Below are 18,186 nucleotides of genomic sequence, written 5' to 3' on the forward strand. Positions count from 1 at the left end.
AAGGCACCAGGAATTGATGGAATAAAAATTGAAATCTTTCAAGAAAGTGAGGCGGCACAGGAGGCACTCACTCATCTCTGCCAAGAAATTTGATAGACAACTCTCTGGCCGACTGATTGGAAGAGATCCATATTTGTGCCCATTCTAAAGAGAGGTTACCCAACAGAATGCGGAAATCAATGGACAATCTCTTTGATATCTCAAGCGAGTAAAGTGGAAATTAATAGAGGGTGTAAAAGTAAAACAAATCTACTTGTCTCTAATTTTATTTCTTTCCTATAAAATAAATATGTTGTTGTTCTTGTTGAGTGCCATTGAGTCAGTTCCAACTCATAGAGACCCTGTATAGGTCTTCCAAGGAGCAGCTGGTGAGTTTGAACCTCCGACCTTGTGGTTCAAACCGACCTGGTGCTCTAGTGCTATATTTCACAGCACCACATTAGGGCTTCCATATAAGTGTAAATAAGGTAATAAAATCAATTTAGTAAACACCTCTTATATGCTGGTCATATTAGGCATACTATCTCTTATTTGCATAACAAATTTGGATTAGGAGTTGGATTATTACTCCTTTAGGGATTAAGAAATAGGTTCATAAAGGTTTAGTAACAGTTAATTTTGAGCAGAGCCCTATCTCACCCAGCTCCTCCCACCACCTCATTTTGATCAAGCGGGCTTGTCAGCCTGAAGCTGTGTTTTGGTCACACTAGATTCTGAGTTGAAAAAATGTGCTTTAGCAGCTGCATTTTAAATAATCATTTCCATCATTATTCAGTATGTGGAACCCACGAGGGGCTTCTAAAAACATGAGTACATGTTCTGGACAAAGGAGATAATATCTATGACAAACAGTCATTATCTAGAACATCTGTTAGGCGGTTTCTCCTTGTTTTAAATAATGCATGGCGTGCTCTAATTCAGGTGTACTCCTGAAAACCCAATAGCTTTTGCTGTGATTTCCGTGATCTCTGGCTATGATGAATGAGAATATTTGTGATCATGGAGCACACCACTTAATCAAACACTTTGGCTTCAGATCAAATTTTCTATACTTTTAACTATAATTATAGCTATTACCAACACTACTTATCTTGCTTTATAATTTACATAGTGATTCTACATGCAGTGTCTCACAAGCATTTAATCCTCAAAACAACCCTGTGATGTGGTCATTAATATTATCCTCATAACAACTTTTGAGATTTTATGCACGTATTGATGTGGAGAGATATATAAGAGATATGTTCTTTGAGATGAGTGAGGTTTTACAATGTCATTTAATGTGGTCCCATTTTGATTTACTTATATCCACAAAAGTGAATGAAGGAAGATATTAGGTTAGTAGTGGTTATTTCTGGTGTTAAGAATTTCATAAAAACGTTGTCATGCTATTTTATATACATCTATATTTTTATTATTTCATTTTAATTTTATACATGTACATAGTTATTTTAAATGCATATTTTATACAAGTACAAACTTGTCATTGCTGTTTGGTATCATCAAGTCAGTTGGCACCTTATAGGCAACAGATCAAAATTGTGCCCAGCCCTGAGCCATCCTCACAGTTACTGCTATTTTGAGCTTATTATTACAGCCAATGTGTCAATCCATCTTGTTAGTAGTCTTCCTCATTTTTACGAAACGTCTGTTTTACCAAGCGTGCTGCCTTTCCCAGGGATTGACTTCTCCTGATAACATATATAAATCAAACAGGGCATAGTTTTACCATCCTTGCTTCTGAGGAGTATTCTGGGTAAACTTCTTCAAAGAGAGATTTGTTCATTTTTCTGGGAGCTCATGGTGTATTCAATATTTGTTGCCAACACCATAATTCAAATGCATCAATTCTTTTATGGTCTTCCTTATTCATTGTCCTGCTTTGACATGCATATGAGATTGTTGAAAATATCATGGCTTGGGTCAGGTACACCTTTCTCATTAACATGACATCTTTGCTTTTTAACACATTAAAGAGATCTTTATCAGCAAATTTGCCCAATGTTTACTACATTGTTTGACTTCTTGACAGCTGTTTCATGAGTGCTGATTGTTGATTCAAGTACAAAGTTACAAGGTATATTGTTTTAAAAGTCTTAAAGTTTCATAAAGCTGTTAATAAGACAGTAATATTTTACCCTTTCACCTCTCTTGCTCCCACTATTATTAGGAAGTAGCTGCTTTGGTATAGTCTTGATGTGGTGCTGTGGGATAATGCACTGGATCAGAAGGTTGATTTACACTGCAAGGTCAGTGGTTCAAATTCACCAGTTCCTCCCTGGAAACCCTATACATGGGTACTATGAGTTGAAACTGATTCAACAGTACTTAGCAACAACAACTTTGGTGGTTTGGTATTTATTACTACAATTCAAACTATGGATTATGGCTTGAATTGTGTGCTTAGAACATATGTACTGAATTCCTTACCCTTTTCCTGTGGATATGATCCTGTTTGGGAATTTTTGTTATGTTAACCACATCATACTAGTGTATGATGATGATTCCTAAACCTGTTGTTGTTGTTAGGTGCCATCAAATCAGTACTGACTCATAGCAACCCTATGCACAACAGAACGAAACACTGTCTGGTCCTGTGCCAACCTCAAAATCATTGCTACGCCTGAGCCCATTGCTGCTGCCACTGTGCCAATCCATCTCATTGGGGGTCTTCCTCTTTTTATACCACCCTCCACTTTACTAAATATGATATTCCTTCTGATAATATGTCCTAAACCTAATTACTTTTAAGTTATAAAAAGACTAGGGTAAGCACAAAGATACACAAAGGTGGAAGATAGATATTATCTTATGACTGAGGCAGATGAATCTATAAACTCAGGAACTTCAAGGACAAAAAGGAAGCTCCCCTTAGCTCCATACTCCAAATATGGATTTTTGGCCTTCAACTTTGGAAAAATAAAATTCTATTCTTTAAAAACAAACTCACTGGTTAGGGCAGCACTAGGTAACTAAGACACAGATTAAATGTTTTACTGATAGTTATTATTGTTTAGTTATTTAACTGTATATATCTATATCAATATATATTGATCTGTTATGATACACTAACACTATCACATGTACATTCCTTCTCCATTATCCCACTATGGTCCTATCATAAGTTAATAAGAAGGGTGTGCATTATTGTGACTTAGGTAAATATTATTTGAAGTTAAGCCATACGATGTGCTGTAGCTACATTTCCTTTAATGTACAACTCTTTTCCTCAGAGTTGGTATAGTTGTTGTCAGGTGCTGTCAAGTCAATTCCAACCTGTAGTAATCCTGTGTACAACAGAATGAAACACTGCCCAGTCCGGTGCCGGCCTCATAATCGCTGCTACTCTTGAGTCTATTGCTGCTGCCACTGGACAGATCAATTTCACTCTGAAGCTCCCTCTCTTTCACTGTCTCCCCACTTTACCAAGCATGATGTCCTCCTCCAGGGACTGATCCCTCTTACTAATATCCAAGTATGAGAGACAAAGTCTGCCTATCTTGACTTCTAAGGAACATTCTGGTTGTACTTCTTACCACACAAATTTGTTTGCTCTTCTGGCAGTCTATGGTACCTTTAATATTATTCTCTAACACTATGACCCAAATGCATAAATTCTTCAATGGTATTTCTTGCCCAGCTTTGACATACACATGAGGAGACTGATAATAACCATGACTTTGGTCAGACACACTTTGGTTTTCACACTGGCGTCTTTGCTCTTGAACACTTTAAAGAGGTCTTGTGAAGACTATTTGCCTAATGCAGTATGTCATCTGATTTAGAAGATCACAGCCTTCGGTATGGGTTGCACCTCAGTGTAAAGAAAACAAAAATTCTCAATACTGGTTCAATAAATAATATCATGATGAATGTAAAAAAGATTGAGGTTGTCAAAGACTTCATTTTACTTGGATCCACAATCAACATTCATGGTAGCAGCAGTCAAGAAATCAAAAGGGAGGTGGGTCTTGATGGAGGATAGGGTAGAGTGCAGTGAAGTTCCCCACAGAATATCAGAGAAGCGGGTTCAGGGCAGTGCTCCCAAACTCTGAACCACATAGGTAGGAATATACAAAAAATTTGAAGGCTTAGAGCTAGTGGAACTTGTAGCGGAAGTAAGATATCACATACTTTTGAATCTGCCAGGCTCGGCAGCCCAGAGCCAACAACTTGGGGGAGACCAAATGGCAAGACCAAGCAGGGGAACAGAACCACTATGGAAAAATGCCGAGGTAACTTCGGAGCAAAGGTGGACAATACACTCTGTTGGTTTTGCTTTGTTCTGATTTTCTTTTTGGTATCTGTTCATTGCCCGCACCCCCACTGTTTGCACACCTTCATTCTGGTGACTAGAGGGGGTGCCTGAGCAAGTGGACACCCCCAACCATTACACTGAATGTAAATGGATTAAATGTACCAGTTAAGAGACAGAGGGTGGCAGAATGGATAAGAAAACAAGATCCTTCAATATGCTGTCTGCAAGAGACACTTCTACATACAGAGACAAAAACAGATTAAAAGTCAAAGAATGGAAAATAATATACCAAGCTAATTGCAATAAAAAATGAACAGGAGTGGCAGTACTGATCTCTGATAAAATCAACTTTAAGGCAAAACCACCGTGATAGATAAAGATGAACATTATCTCATGATTAAAGGGACAATTGAACAAGATGACATAACCATAATTAAACATCTATGCTCCCAATGAAAGAGCTCCAAAATATATAAAGCTAACTCTAATAAATTTGAAGAAAGAAACAGATGAATCTACAATAATCATGGGTGATTTTAATACACCACTTTCAAAAATGGATAGAACAATCAGAAAGAAATTTGACAAAGACACAGAAGAACTAAACAGCACAATCACCCAATTGGACCTCACAGATGTGTACTGAGCATTCAACCCAACAACAGCACAATATACATTCTTTTCCAGTGCACATGGAACATTCTCCAGAATAGACCATGTGTTAGGGCACAGAACAAACCTCCACAAGTTTACAAATATAAAAATACTACAAAGCATCTTCTCAGACCACAATGCTATCAAGTTAGAAATCAACAATAGGAAGACCAAAGAAATAAAGTCAAATACATGGAAACTGAAAAGCAACTGGGTAGTAGAAGAAATAAAATGTGAACTCACAAAATTCCTTAAAACAAATGAGAATGAAAACACAGCATATCAAAATCACTGGGACACGGCAAAAGCCGTGCTGAGAGGACAATTTAATGCAATAAATGCACACATCCAAAAAACAAAAGAAAGAAAAAACAAAATTAACATATTTTTAGAACATGTACAATTACAAACAGACCAACAGAGGGACACTACAGCCACCAAAAGAAAAAAATTAATAAAGATTAGAGCAGAAATAAATGAGATAGAAAACAGAAAAACTATAGAATGAATCAACAGGACAAGAAACTGGTTCTTTAAAAGGATTAACAAAATTGACAGACCATTGGCAAACCTATCAAAAGAAAAGAGGGAGAAGGCATAAATAACATACATTAGAAACCACATAGGTGATGTCACAATGGAACCAGAGGAAATCAAAAGGATAATAATAGAATACTATGAAGAGTTGTACTCCAACAAATTTGAAAACTTAGAAGAGATGGATACATTTTTAGAAAAAACTTACACACAGTGAAGTAGAAAACCTGAACAGATGAAATTGATCAGGTCATCAAAAAACTCCCAACCAAAAGAAGTCCAGGCCCAGGTGGTTTTACTGGTAAATTCTAACAATCATTCAGGGAAGAGCTATCACCAATTCTGCTCAAATTATTCCAGAATATAAAGGATGGAAAACTTCCTAATACATTTTATTAAGCAAGCATAACCCTCATACCACAACCAGGGAAGGAGGTCACTAAGAAAGAAAACTATAGACCAATATTCCTCAAGAATATAGATGGAAAAAATCTCATCAAAATCCTAGCCAACAAAATCCAGCAGCGTGTCAAAAAGATAACACATCATGATCTAGTGGGATTCATATCAAGGATGCAAGGATGGTTCAACATTAGAAAAACAATCAACATAATCCACCATATATATAAGGAAAAAGAAAAGAACCACATGATCATATCGATTGATACGATCGATATGATCGTGTTTGACAAAATCCAACATCCATTCCTCATAAAAACACTCAACAAAGTAGGAATTAAAAGGAAATTCCTCAGCATAATTAAGAGCATATATACAAAACCAACAGCCTACATTACTCTCAAGGGAGAGAGCCTGAAAGCCTTCCCTCTGTGAATGGGAACCAGACAAGGATGCCTTTTGTCATCACTCCTATTCAATATTGTGCTGGAAGTCTTAGCAAGAACTATACAGTAAAACAGGGAAATTAGAGGCATCCCAATTGACAAAAAGGAAATAAAACTCTTTCTATTTGCGGATGATATGATCCTATACATAGAAAACCCCAGAGACTCAGTAAAAAAGCTACTAGACCTCACTGGAAGATTCAGTAAAGTGGCAGGATATAAGATCAACATACAAAAATCAGTTGGATCCCTCTATATCAAAAATGGCAGCATTGAAAATGACATTAGGAAAGCAATATTATTTACAATAGCTGCCCAAAGGATGAAATATCTAGGAATAAATGTAACCAGAGAAACAAAGGACCTATACAAAGAAAACTACAAAACAAGAAACCAAAAGAGACCTACAAAAATGGAAGAATATACCATGCTCCTGGATAGAAAGACTTAACATTGTGAAAATGTCAATACTGCCCAAACTAATTTACACATATAATGCAATCCCAATCCAGATTCCAATGACAATTAAAGAGATGGAAAAAACAATTACAGACTTTATGTGGAAAGGAAAGAGACCCAAGATAAGCAAAGCACTGCTTAAGAAGAATAAGATTGGAAACCTCTCACTTCCTGATTTCAAAATTTATTACATGGCTACAGTGATCAAAACAGCCTGGTACTGGTACAATGAAGGATACTTTGCTCAATGGAACAAAATTGAGAATCCAGAAATTAACCCATCCACATACAGCCAACTGATTTTTTACAAAGTACCTAAATATTTTGCATGGGGAGGTGATAGTCTCTTCAACAGATGGTGGTGGCAGAACTGGAAAGTGATATGCAAAAATTTGAAACAAGACCTTTACCTCATGCCTTATACAAAAACCAACTCAGCATGGATTAAAGACCTAAATGTGAATCACAAAATTATGAAGGCCATCAATGGAAAAATAGGGACAAATATGAGGGCACTAATTCAGGGAATAAGGAGCTCTGATAGCATAGTGGTTGTGAATTGGGCTGTGAGCCTCAAGGTCAGCAGTTCGAAACTACCAGCTGTTCTGAGGGAGAAAGATGAGGCCTTCTGCTCCCGTAAAGATTTCCAGCCTCGGAAACCCTGTACAGGGTCGCTATGAGTCGGAACCGACTCCACGGCATATAACAACAACAACCACAATTCAGGGAATACGCCGACTACCAAACATATTTAAAACTACACAAACAAAAGTAGACAAAATAGATGAGTGGGACATGCTAAAAATTAAAAACTTATGTGCACCAAAAGGCTTCACCAGAAGATAGAAAGTGAACCCAGAGAATGGAAAAAAATCTTTTGCAATGACACATCAGTCAACGGATTCATTTCTAAAATATATAGGAAACTACAACATCTCTTTAAGAAAAAGACAAATAACCCAATTAAAAAATGGGCACAGGACATGAACAGACACTTCACCAAGGAGGAAATCTGGGCAGCCAACAAACATATGAAGAAATGTTCACAATCACTAGCCATTGTTGTTTTTGTTAAGTGCCATCGAGTTGGTTCTGACCCACAGCAACCCTGTATAGGAGTAGTTGGTGAGCTTGAACCACAGACCTTGCAGTTCAAACGGCTTGCAATCTGACGCATTAACCCATAGCGCCACACCAGGACTCCATTGTTGTTGTTGTTGTTAAGTGCCTTCATAGAAATACCTTATGATCCAGTAATTCCTCTACTTGGTATTTACCCACAAGAAATATGTGCCATAACATGAGTAGATATATGCACACCAATGTTCATACCAGCACTATTTACAATATCAAAAAAATGGAGACAGACTAAGTGCCCATCAACTGAAGAATGGATAAACAAACGGTGGTACATACACACATTGGAATATAATGCTACCTTGAAGAATAACAAGGAATCTGCAAGCCACCATATAGCATGGATGAACCTTGAGGACATTATGTTGAGTGAAATTATTTAGTCACAAAAGGAGAAATACTGCATAGGATCACTACTGTAAAAGACTAAGAAAAATAACCCATACCAAAGGGAGAGGGGGTTCTTTACTGGTTACTGGGATGTAGGGGGTGTCGTGAGGGGAGGGAGGGGAAGGTATAGCACAGGGTAGGGAATAGACACAGGATAGTTTAGGTGCTAATGATGGGGGCAATACACAAGAAGGGGGAGGGGAATGGAAGAACAAAGCAGATGAGAAAACAATTAGGCAGGTTTGCATGGGCTAAGTGGGACAGAGATAAATAATAATGTATGCACAAACTTGGAACATCAGGGCTCTGGGATACAGGGATTGAGACATGGTTGGAATGGGGAAAAGGGGGAAATAATGTTAAGATGCTTGGCTGTCTTTTAAATCTTGGTTTCCCTGGCATAACATTATAAAATAGACACTTGAGGGGGAGAGAAAGAAATAGCCAGAAATATCACCATAGAAAGCTTGTAAGTCTGTCTTCTGCCTATAACTGATTGGAATACCTAATATGTGGTTACAATGTGCCCAGTTAAAAAGGCTTCCTGTGGAGCCTCTGCATTACATAAGACCACAGGTGGAATCCTGAGCCCTATCCAGAATCTTCTGAGGTGGGAAATTTCCACTTGATAGGACAAGCAGACCAGTCTGGAGCAGCTAGAAGAACAGAAGATAGTTCTTGAAAGAAACACCGACAGAAAAAATACAAAACAATAACGGCAGTCCAACGGATTTCTACAATAACAAGCAAGTTGCTTGCCCCAGAGACATCAAGGCAAATAGTTGGTTCCCCTCAGGGCAAACCCCCTTCCAAGACTAAAACTCAATGGGGATACAGGAGCAGACATGCACTCTGATTGATGACCACATTTGTTACCGATAAGGGGAAATGAGGGAAAACAGTGATGAAGCTGTGAGCTAAGGCCTACAACGTTCAATAGACTCCTGTGAACCCAGGTGGAGGCCTGGTTCACCAGCAGTGTGGCAAGCTCTGGGGACTCTTGGGCCCAGAGTCAGTGACATGGCCACGAGGACTAGAGTTGAGAGTGAAGCATCCAGCTGATAAGAAGAGAGGGCATATGTATAAGAACACCCACACTTGCAGAAAATATACCCAATTGACCTGGCTTCAATGACTGGATGATTAGAGCTCAACTAGAAGAAGAAAGAGGAGGTAAAAAAGAGTAATCTGATACAATTTGATGAACTTGACCTACACCTATGGATGCAGTAGTTCAAAAGAGGGAGCAAATCTTTACAGCGAGGATCATTTCCCACCCCTTCCATACACAGAATAGACAGAAATGGGCAACTTGGACATTGGCTACCCAAAATGGGGAGGCTACAAAGACAAGAAGTGACTGGTTTTCAAGCTTTCAAGAGGGAACTTAGATCCAGAGGGCTCAGAGGAAGGTAGAATCTCCACTGATTAATCCAATCTGTCTGGGCTGATGAAAGGAGATGGGGATACGTCTCTTGTGGTCCAATAGTGAATAATTGTTATCAGGACTGGCTGTGAGGGTTGGAAATGTAAAGGTAGACATTTTGTAGCAAAAGGAGGGGAGTGATTGACTTTGCAGTTCAGGAGCAGAAGTCCCTGGGACCATCAAGGTAGAAGAGTGGTGTGCTGGACCCTACCCAGAGAAACAGTGACACCAGAGATGGAGGCAGAGACGATGACATGGAGAGATTGAGCGGCTGGGGACTCTAGACCCAGAGACTAAGAGGGGCTGTGTGCTGATGATAGGGGGGCAGGCTTGCAGGGTATACCCTTTGGATGGTTGATGATGCATGGAGGAGATTGTAACCATGGCAGTGAAATGATATACAATAGGATGAATGTTAAACTAATGTTCTCCCATGTAATCTGTCACATAATTCACAATAAAACATTTTAAAAAGAATTAGAAAAAAAAAAATCAAACGACATATTGCATTAGGAAAATCTGCTGCAAAAGAACTCTTCAAAGTGTTCAAGAGCAAAGATGTCCGTTTGAGGACTAAAGTAAACCTGACCCAAGCCATAATATTTTCAATAGCCAAATATGCATGTGAAAGTTGAACAGTAAATAAGGCAGACCATAGAAAAATTGATGCAATGGAGTTATGGTATTGGAGAAGACTATTAAAGTTACCATGGACTTCAAACAAGTTTGTGTTGTAAGAAGTACAATCAGAATGCTCCTTTGAAGCCAAGATAGGCAGACTTTGTCTCTCGTACTTATACTTTGGACATATTATTAGAAGGGACCAGTCCCTGGAGAAGGACATCATATTTGGTAAAGTGTTGGGACAGTGAAAAAGAGGGAGACCCCCAACAAGATGGTTTGACACAGTAGCAGCAACAGTGGGCGCAAGAGTAGCAGCAATTATGAGGATAGCACAGGACCTGGTTTTGTTTCCTTCTGTTGTTTATAGGATTGCTATAGGTTGGAGCTGAGCTGACAGCAACTATCAACAAGAAGGTTCCCCTAGTGTTGATGGCAAATACAACCAAAGTGAAGTCTTTGGCCACTTTAATCTTTACTTTATTTATTATTATATTATTTATTGTTCTAGTGGTGAGGATTGAGTTGGTAATTGTATCTTTTAGAAAACATTTGCTTTTAATTTTTTCAAGTATTGATCATTAATGAATGTATTTTCAAAGTTTCTGCCAAAAATCTGTTTTTTTCTTCTCAAAATAGTCAAATGCTTCACGAGACCGTCAACTTTGCCATCTTGAGGACTTTTTTGGACTTCTCCTTTCTCTTGTTCCAACATTACATAACTCCTTTCTAAGCCTGTTTTACAGTTATCATCCTGAAAGTTCTTGCAAAATAGAAACATTCTCTTTACTTTTCTTTTGAGATGGGTACCATATTTACTATGTCATTCTTGGTCTTCATTTGCTTGGTTTGAAGTTCCTCTCAAGTAGCTTTCTGCAAAAAGTTGTCTAAAAGATATGTTTTTTGAGATCTTGAAAAGTTGAAAATGTTCTTATTCTACCCTTACACAATTTGGTTGGATAGGGAACTCTAGATTCAGTTTTATTCCCCTAGCTTTGGGGTTGCTGTTGAGAAGTCCACAGCCATTTTATTCCTAATCCTTTGTATATTAATTTCTATTTTATTTATGGACATGTTTAGGGTATATCTTTTTCCCCAGTACACTGAAATTACCACATAATAAAACTTGATATTTTCACACATTTTGGTGGGTATTTGATGGGTCATTTCCATTCAGAGATTCATGTGTTTCTATTCTTGTCAACACTATTGAATTATTTCTTTATTTTAGAAAGTGTAAATTCTGTTCTCTATAGTTTTTTAAATTTTTTATTCTTGTACTCTTATTACTGGTTATCAGGTTTCCTGGGCTCATCTTATAATTTAAATAAATATATAAAAATTTAAGTTCTTCCTCTCTTATTTTTTCTAAGAGATTTCCTTAGATATATATACCTTCCAAGCCTCTACTGAGTTTTTCATTTCTACTGTCATATTTTAATTCTCAATAATTATCTTTTTTTCTCTGTTATTTTCTATAGCATCTTGTCTTTGATTCATGTATGCAGTGTCTTCTGAAGGTCAGCTAATGATTTATTATGGCCCTTTAGACAAACTTCTCTACTTAGTAATATATTGTAAATCCTAGCATTTATGCCTGTGATTGGATTCCTGATGTAATGCTGTAGGATCAGCACTGGATTGTGAACTACATACAACACTGGTAGTTCAAACCCACCAACTTCTCCCTGGAAATCTTATACAGGGTCGGTATGAGTTGGAATCAACTTGACGACACTTCATTTATGCCTGTGATTATGGACCCATTTTGAAATGAATTGCCAAGGAGTCAAAGTTGTTGTGGATCTAAGTATTAAGAATGCCCTGACCTTGGTAGAGGGCGCAACTCAAGTCACCACCCTTAGTTTCCCTTGAGGGCATAGTCTAGTTTCAATTTATAAGACTGCTTTGGAAAAATTTGCTATCTCTTGCTCTGGATCTTGCATCTGGCTCATGACGTCTGACCTCCAGTTCATGGAACTCTCAGCCCATAACTTGACCTGATTTGCCAGCTCCTGTAGACTGCTGCTTTTGGAGTCCTGAGACTATGTGAGAAGATTCCTCCAGACTGATCTCAGAAGTACAGATTTGCAACTTGCCAACCTCCACAATTTTGTTAGCTATTCCTTTTGATAATTGTGAATTTTGTGGAACGTTGCAGCATGTTACAGAACTCTGGGCCTTGAAGGAAGTGGAGAGGAGTGGTGATTGTTATAAGAGTTTGAACAGTTGGGATATCTTTAACTTCCAACTCATAGGGACCAGCCCTGTGTTGATTTTTATAAAAGAAATTCTTCATGTATCTTTTCATTTCTCTAAAAATATTAATGATAAGTTTTGAGGAATAATTTTTACTTCCTTATATGGTTTCTGTTTTCTACAATTTTCTTTATCATGTTAGGTTGTTTTGATCTTTGTGCTTCATGTAGAACTTCTCCCATATGGTTAATGATCTTGACTACTCAAAATCTAAGAATGGAACATTAAAAAGTTGGTTGAAAATTCTATGCATATTGGTGAGACTTATTATAGGAGAAAATTATATCTGTCATTTAGGTGTTTATTATTTTTTAAAATCAAGGTTTATAGACGGTTGCATTTTCCAAACATGGTTTCGTTGATGCTTTTCATCTCACATACTCTTACAGAACTTTTATACTCCCCATTCAAGAAGTGGCATCTTTGTCCCCTTATGTAGGCTTTGTGTTGGCTTCAACTAATGTGCTGTGTGAAAGTGATGGTGTCCCCTGTTCGAATGACTGTCTCTTGGTCTATGTACAGATTCTTATGAGCCCAATTAAATATTCTAGAACACCCACTCTTTGCAGTATTGTCCATAACTTGTCATAATTCACTCAGTTGAAAGCCTTTGCATAGTCAGTAAAACACAGGTAAATAGCTTTCTGGTATTCTCTGCTTCCAGTCAAGATCCATCTGACATTAGCAATGATTTCCCTCATTCCACGCCCTTGTCTGAAACGGGCTTAACTTCTGACAGCTCCCTGTCAATTATCTTTAGAAAAATTTTACTTGCATGCAATATTAATGATATTGTTGGATGATTTCCACTTTCCGTTGGGTCACCTCTCTTTGGAATGGGCACAAATATGGATCTCTTCCAATTGATTGGCCAGATAACTGACTTCCCAATTTTTTGGCATAGGTAAGTGAGTGCCTCCAGCATTGTATCAGTTTGTTGAAAGATTTCAATTTGTATCCCATCAATCCCTGGAGTCTTGTTCTTTGCCAATGCCTTCAGTTTACTTTGGACTTCTTCCTACAGTACCATTGGCTCTTGATCATACATACTACCTCTTGAAGTGGTTGAACACTGACTGTTTCTTTTTGGTACAATGACTCTTGTTTATTCTTGTTATTTTCTTTTGATGCTTCCTGCAGCAGTCAATATTTTGCCAATAAAATCCTTCAATATTGCAAATTAAGCTTGAATTTTTTTCTCAGTTATTTCAACTTGAGACATGGTTAGTGTGTTCTTCCTTTTTGGCTTTCTAACTCCAGGTCTTTGTGCATTTCATTATAATATCTAACTTTGTAAATATAAACCTACCTGTTATAGATGGATGCTAACTGACCTTAGCAGAATTCAGTTAACAAGAATTTTACTGAACGATGAATGATGTAAACTACATGAAATTAATTATCTTCAAGTTTGTAGTCATTTATATTACCTCCTTGTCTATTCACCAGGGAACTTAAAAAAAAATTTTTTTTTTTCATTGTGATTTGGGTGAAAGTTTACAGAGCAAATTGGTTTTCTAGTCAGAGGAATGGTAAGTAGTAGTAAGCAGTGCTAGCTGGGCATCATCCAAATCTTCTGGTCTCTGGTGGGTTTCATGTTGTTCACTAGTCCTCTGGACTAGTTGTGTCCTTGAATATTTGATTTTCTTCAGTCTTCTTTTGCTCTGAATGGGGATAGATCAGTAATTATGCCTTACATAGTCACTCAAAAGCTTTCAATACAGACCCCACTTTCCACTTACCAAAGTAGGATTTAGGACATTATCTTTGTGGACTACATTATGCCAATATACCTTAGGATCTCAGGCCCAGGAATGCATGCCCTCAAAGTGTTTTCACAAGGGAGCATTTTACATATTCTACTCCTTCAATGGTCGCTATGGGTTGGAACCAACTCGGCACTTAACAACAACAACAACAACTCCTTCAATGGAGTCCTGGTGTGGTGCTGTGGATTAATGCGCCAGACTGCAAAGCCACTTGAACTGCAAGGTTGGTGGTTCAAGCTCACCGGCTGCTCCTCGGAAACCCTACATAGAGTCACTATGGATCAGAACCAACTCTACGGCACTTAACAACAACAACTCCTTAAATATGAAACAGTTCATAATTCTCATTGAGAAGGAAATAGATATGGAACTGCACTCACACTCACAGAACTAAGTGACAGAGCAGTCTTTAATTCCATCACAGAAGTTATAGCTATTATATGGTACAACAGAATATTTGAGAATGTAGGCTTTGGGGTTACAGAGACCTGGGCTTTAATCTGTCACATAATAGTGCTTTGATTATAGGCAATGTATAAAAGTTCTTGGTACCCTCAGTGTTAAAGGTAACGTAATAAAAGGGTATATGGCTTTTGTCTGGTTCAGTTGTTGTGCTTGTTCTTTGAAAAATAAAAAGGAAGTCCAAAGGTTGGGCTTGAAGAGAATCTAAAAATCTTGGTCCTCAGACCTGGCTTAGTTCTCAGCCGACATCCAGCACCAATTTTACCAGCCACATGAGTAAACGGTCTCAGAAATGAATCCCCAACCTCCAATTGAACTGCCCCAGCCTCTAGTTGAGGTGTCTCAGCTGCTTCCAGTTAGACCAAAGATGAGTCTTCCTCACTGAGTTTGACTCAATTTTCAGCTAAATATATAAATGCATTTTATTAAATTTACTAAAATTTGTTTGATTTATGCCATGGTGGATAACTGGAACTTGTGCTTGACACTTAATTGTACTTGATACAAATTAATTGTGATTGATAGTTTTGCAATTTATAATTTTCACCGGACTACAGATTTTGAGACTGGTCAAAGCGTTCCGGAAAGGGAAACCTGTTTGGGGATTCCTCTACAAACTCTTACTAGAAACTATAGGATTCTGAAGTTATCAGTACAGTTCAGTGCTCATAGAATCACATAACCAGAAAGGGTTTCATACCTCTATCTGATCTATTCCTTGTCTTCTGATTAGTAACTATACCAATTTCACCAAATATGAATTTGTTTCTGCTATTATATCTTTTTGAGGAAGGTGGCTGCTACCTATTCATCTCAGGAGTAGGAAAAAAGTTCTACAAAATATCTGTAACTTCATAGGAAGAACTGAAGGTTTGAACTGAAGTGTTCTTCCAGAAATATACCCAGATTAATCCAGGGGAACTACCACCACATCCAATATGATGATCAGTCAGTGTGATATAGATTTCATGGAGATTCTGAGGTCCTATTCACCTTGTAGCTTGCAGATAGCTATTTTGTCTTTGTTTTGAGGGTGCTGGTTACATGAGCCTAACTTACTTTAGTGCTCCTAGATTTTTTTCCTCACATACTTTAAAAGTAAGAAAATTAAACATAGACACAATACTAATTAGAATCCACCAAGGATGCTTAAAGTAAAATGTCTGATCATACTTGAACACGTGCTCATAAAGACATCATGCTTATAATAGTAAATTTCTGGCTTATACTCAGGTTAGGGTCCACTAGATTTGTGTTTTTATCATGCACCCTAATATCTGTGTTTCCCACTAATTGTTACTGTAACATAGTGTAGACAACCCCTACTAATATACATGACTAACAAAGCCCTCCATAGTATTACCATTCTTGTAATGGTTACATTCAAGCTATTTTGAACTTTTGTTAAGTTTTTCAAACAGAATTAGCTCTTTTTCATTCTTCTTTTTATATCTCAATGCACCAGTGCACAATAATTTGTAACAAATGCTGTCAGCACTATGTTTGTACCCTGTTAGTATTCACTCTCAATGGCTCTTCTTCAAATATATGTAAGTCTATCCTGGCCTACCTTTTTTTTTTTTTTTTGGCCTGGAAAGTATGTTTTAAGAAAGCTTGGAGTTAGGGATTTAATGAAGTAAGGGTGGGAGGGAGAAGAGCACTGGAGCTATGATTTATGATATATTGTGGATAAATACTGCACCTTTCTCATCTTTCAAGTGGGACAATGCTGAGGCACTGTCTCCTAAAATTTCCTAGCAGAATTGATCCCCCACTGCTCATAGCAATAACTTGCTGGTTAACATTAGAACTAGCTTTCTCCCTTTTCTGTCTCATTGTCTCCTGTTCTACTCTTCTACTCCTGTTTCCTGGGATTATCTCACAAATAAATAATTTCCACTTAAACCCTGTTTCAAGTTTAAAACACAGCCAGGTGTAAGATACAGGTCAGCAAGCCATCCAAGGTAGGTCAAATGGGTACTACAAGTTTAGGAGTTCTCACATGCCTCTCCCCACTTCAGACCAGCTGGCTATTTCACTCTCAATTCTAGCCCCCAGTGGCTAGGTCAGTGTCCATGGGCTTGGGAGTTCACATTTTTCCCTGAAATTCAGATCAGCCAGCTCTTCTTTTCTCTCTCTCATTTCAAGGTCTATGGGTGTCTATGGAACATGGCCAAACTCAGCCCATGTCTTCATTGTTGCATTTCCCCTACTTTCACTCACAAGTAGACCAGGGTGGTCACCAGTGAACTTACAAGATTGCCTGTGTGTTCCCTTTGAGTTTTAGTAGGGGAATTACCCGATAGGCTGACTTTTCTTGCTTTGATTACTCCATGAAGAATAGCTTATTTGATCTTGTCAAACAGTCTGTTATTTTATTTTTTGCTTCTGGTCTTTCTTTCAAGAAATATCTTCTGTTCCTCTAGCTGCTCTGGGTTGGTCTGCATGTCCTTTCAAGTAGAAATGTTTCATGTCAGAATGGTCTGGGTGGGGCTCAGGATTCCACCTAAGTCCCCAAGCCTATTTTCCTGAGCAAATTCTAGTACCCAGTCAGTTAGAGGCTGAAGATGGGCCTACAAGCTTTCTGTAATCATATTTCCCAATATTCCTTTCTATACCACTTAAATCTCTATTTTATAATATTAAACAGGGGAAACCAATATTCACCATATAGTCAGGCACCTTAACATTATTTCCCCTCCTTTACCTATTCAGACTATATCTCAATCCCTGTATCACAGAGCCCTGCTATTCCAAAGTTGAATATACTGCACTTTTTACCTCTATCCTATTTAGCCCATGCATGCCTCCCTAAGTCTTCCCTGTTCATCTATCTTCCTTGTTCATTTACCCCATTACCCCTTTTTGTATATTGCCTTCCCTCTCCTTGTATTGCCCTTCCCCTCACCCAAGCTATCATGTGTCTGCCCCTAACATGGGATTTACTGTCCCCTCCTTTCCACCCCGGGTAATCATCAAAGAATTTTCAGAGAGAGAGCTTTGCAGCTGAAATATCTGGTTATGTGCAATGTGGCATAAGGCATCATTTTCATTCATCCATCAAATATTTATTTATTGAGTGTGGTACTGTGAGTTAATGCACTGGACTGCAAGTTTGGTTTGAACCACAAGGTTGGCGGTTTAAGCTCACCCATTGCTCTTTGGAAACCCTATACAAGGGCTCTATATGTCAGAACTGACTTGACGGCACTTAAGAACAACATGAATCAGAACTGACTTGATGGCTCTTATCAACAGTAACACTTAGCTAGGAGTCCTGGTGTGGAACTGAAGGATAAACACTGGACTGCAAGGTTTGTTTGAACTGCAAGCTGGTGGTGGTTCTAACCCACCAGCTGCTACTAAGAA

The sequence above is a fragment of the Chrysochloris asiatica genome, unplaced genomic scaffold, assembly GCF_000296735.1.
Source record: "Chrysochloris asiatica unplaced genomic scaffold, ChrAsi1.0 scaffold00039, whole genome shotgun sequence".
Lineage (NCBI taxonomy): Eukaryota > Metazoa > Chordata > Mammalia > Afrosoricida > Chrysochloridae > Chrysochloris > Chrysochloris asiatica.